Here is a 3,474-nt window from a genome sequence, read left to right as displayed (position 1 = left end):
AAATAATAATAAAAAGTTTTTTTCTTCGCTGACGAAACTTCCGTTTGTAGTTCTTCAGCCTGGCATAAGATCTCAATGGGTTTCAAAACGTTTGCGCTGTCAGACCTAGATTACACTGGATTTATTTACAGCTTCAACTCTGTGCATCCGTCAGAGTAAAGTTCTGCAAGCCTAAAATAGTAATAAAAGTTGCACCCCATATAAAAAAGAAACATTGCACTACACGACGAGTTTAACAGTAAATAATAAGAAATAACAAACCACAACAGAGAAAGAAAATAAATTATGTCGCAAAGAAAGAGAAAACAACCCATCTGTGTAAAATGGAAACGTTATAATAAAATTACTCTTTAAAACAAAGTGAATGACTGGGAGAGGACTCTGTCTGACAGAGATAAGAGTATCACAGGAAAATAAGAGAGGTGTGAGGTGGTATGAAATACAGTCTGTAAAGTGTTAGATTTTCTCAGGTGTTAAGCGTCCATGGTGCGAGGAGGGTGGGGGGTGTAGCATTTCCTTTAAGCCCTATAGTCTTTTTGCCACCAGGCATCAGGCACATATAGCAATGGCTGAAAAAAAGAAAGAAGAAAAAATGTTGCAGAGCTGGGCCTCACATGTGGTGATGCTCACTGACCTGTGGTTTCTCAGGTTGCGCTTGAATTATATATATTTTTCGTTTAAGAGGAACAATACTTGTAAATATTTGCTGCACTGAAGCAGAGTGAAGTTTTCCATTTTGGTAGGACACTGTCACAAAAACAGAGAAGCAAATAGGTGAGGAAAATCAGAAAAAAAAGAAACGGGGGGGTGGGGTGCCTTTGTGACTCATATCAGTAATAACTGACCTGGCATAGTTTTCCTGTAACAGCAAAAGCAAATTTTTTATTTCTAGTTGCACGGCCTTTAAGATCTGTGGACCTTTGACTGTGAAAGAGGACTGACCAAATGTTGTTAAATAATGTTCTGATTTGCAGTTTTTTAGTCTTTTTCATTTTAAATGTTTCCCACCTGGATGTTTACGAGGGGGTAACCCTTGTTTCTCTTTTCTGAAATGGGTAGTTTATGTCATATTTCTAACCTGTTTTCAGAGTATAATGTCTGGGTGTGCATCACAAAGTAGTGAATGTGATCTCTGCTTTTACGGCTTACTAGGGCTACGTTTGAAAAAAAAAAACCCCAAAAACGGAACAATTCTAATTGTTGTCCAGTCACATCTTTAATGATTCATTGAGGTGTCAAAACTCATCATTAAGGCTACAGGGGGAAGTTGTCGAATGTCATCTTTGTGAGAGGAAAGAGTTCAATCATTTGCTCTTCAATTTCCGAGGCAACACTTAAAAGACCAATATATAAAAATCTCAAACCTTGGTTTATTTAATTCCACAATTGTGCCATTTTATTGGGTCCAGTGCCAATATTTTCAAAGCTTCCCCCCGAATAGGTTGTGCACCGGATGGTGCTGGAACTTGTCCTCCCGCAGCTCTGTGTTTACAGTGTACACATGTGGAGAAGGCTGATGACTGTCCCTGTAGTTTCGATGACTTACTGCACAGATTTCCTCTCGTTCCCCGCGGTGTTCCCAAACACCACATTGGTTCCACTTGTCAGAATCCTCAGTGAATCCCGTGCAGGCCTGTTGGGCTGACAGCTGAATCTGGCCTTCCTCTGCACCGATGAAGTCACGTCATTCTTTTTTTACAGGGTTCTTTGACCCAGCTCAGGTGTTCAGATTTTCTAGTTTTAAATCATACGAAGGAAACACCATAATGATTCAAGCAAACAAACAAGCAAACCAAAACTTAATTTAAAAGTTATAATGCACCATGCACTCTCTCAAGAAAAAGAAAAAAAAAAGTGAACTGAAAGAACTCAAGCCTGCTAACATGAACTACCATGCGCATACAAATTTGAATCCCACCTTTGATTTTGGGGTGTGAATGACTATTTTGTCAAAGGTTATCGCCTATGGTTAGGGGCCAACCCATCTGAGCCCACACTACACCTCGAACAAACACTCAGTGACATCATATTTTCCTGCTATCTTTGTACCACAAGAAATCTATAGCCTGTCTACCACAAAGGGGGAGAAGCGAGAAGTGTATTTGTGTGCCCTTTTTTTTTAGAAACATTTCGTGTGCTTGTTTATCTGCGAACTGGTCTGCAACATGCCCCTTTTTTGGTGTCAGATATGCTTGCAGATGTATGCATGTTTTGTTTTTTTTGATGCATCTTATTGCCTCAATGAAAGGAAGGATGATGAAAATGTCAGACAATAATCTGATAGCAGCGATGCAGGTGAAATTTACAGCATGCATCTGCAAGGTGAAATGAAATATGAGGTCTGGCGTGTCTCCCCCTTGCTAAAAATAGATCAGAATAAAGAACAGCTCCTGCTTAGGTAATTGTAAAGACTTTTTTCACGAGTGATGGCTCATATTGCAACTGGCAGTTTGACGAAGATCAGATTGACAGAGGTTGGTAAGAACAACGTGGGGGGGGGGGGGGGATTCATATTGGGAGGGGGACGTCAGTGTAGAAGATGATCATTTGTTGTACGTAAAAGTTTGCCCTTGTGTGTGTGTGTGTGTGTGCCTTTGCCTGCGCATGCATGTGTGACCCTGAGTGGGTGGAGGTTTCCCCTTACAAAAAGAAAAAATTCCACTTCCTGCGTTTTGAAGTTTTAGGTGCACATCTACATGTCAAAATAAACAACTGCACATGCATACATATGCAGTTGTTGTTCATTGCTCAGTTTACAGGGTCACACAGGTGACAGAGGGAACTCTTCCTTTACATCAAAATGTTTCTAGGACATTGTACAAACTAAACGCTTCAAACAGCACCTGATGCAAGATGGAAATGGAACATATTGCATAAGGGAGAAGACATGTATGCCAAAAAAAGAAAAAGAAGTCAATTGAAACTAGAGAAGTTGGTCTCTGCAGTGTTTCTCTTGCATTGTCCTTGGTCAACATAACCTTTTGAGATTCACAACAAAACAGAGACTTGTTTAAAAAAAGAAAAAACGCCACAACTTCAACCAACCAGTCTTTGACACAGTGCTATGCCAAATACGTTGTTTGTGTGTGTGTGTGTGTGTGTGTGTGTGTGTGTGTGTGTGTGTGTGTGTGTGTGTGTGTGTGTGTGTGTGTGTGTGTGTGTGTTTTATTTGCTCTCTGCCACCTTGATGCAATCACATATAGAGATGAATCAAACATGCGTTAGTGTTGCAACAAGAAGGTGTGATCATTTCACACCTTCACACAGGATCTGAACACTTGTTTCCTTTCAATGGCTTTTGAGCACTTGCCGGACAAATCTCTGTTGCCGCAGAGTTTACAGAAAGTCTGATCAATTAATCAGTGGCAGATGAGTGGGATTTCTGAGAGAATGGATTCTGCGCTGATTAAAAGGATTAAACAGATGGATGGACAGATTGTTGGAAGAATGATGGGATCAGAGGATAATTGCTTT

The sequence above is a fragment of the Oreochromis niloticus genome, linkage group LG15 (assembly GCF_001858045.2).
Source record: "Oreochromis niloticus isolate F11D_XX linkage group LG15, O_niloticus_UMD_NMBU, whole genome shotgun sequence".
Taxonomy (NCBI): domain Eukaryota; kingdom Metazoa; phylum Chordata; class Actinopteri; order Cichliformes; family Cichlidae; genus Oreochromis; species Oreochromis niloticus.
Note: the sequence above shows the minus strand (reverse complement) of the source record.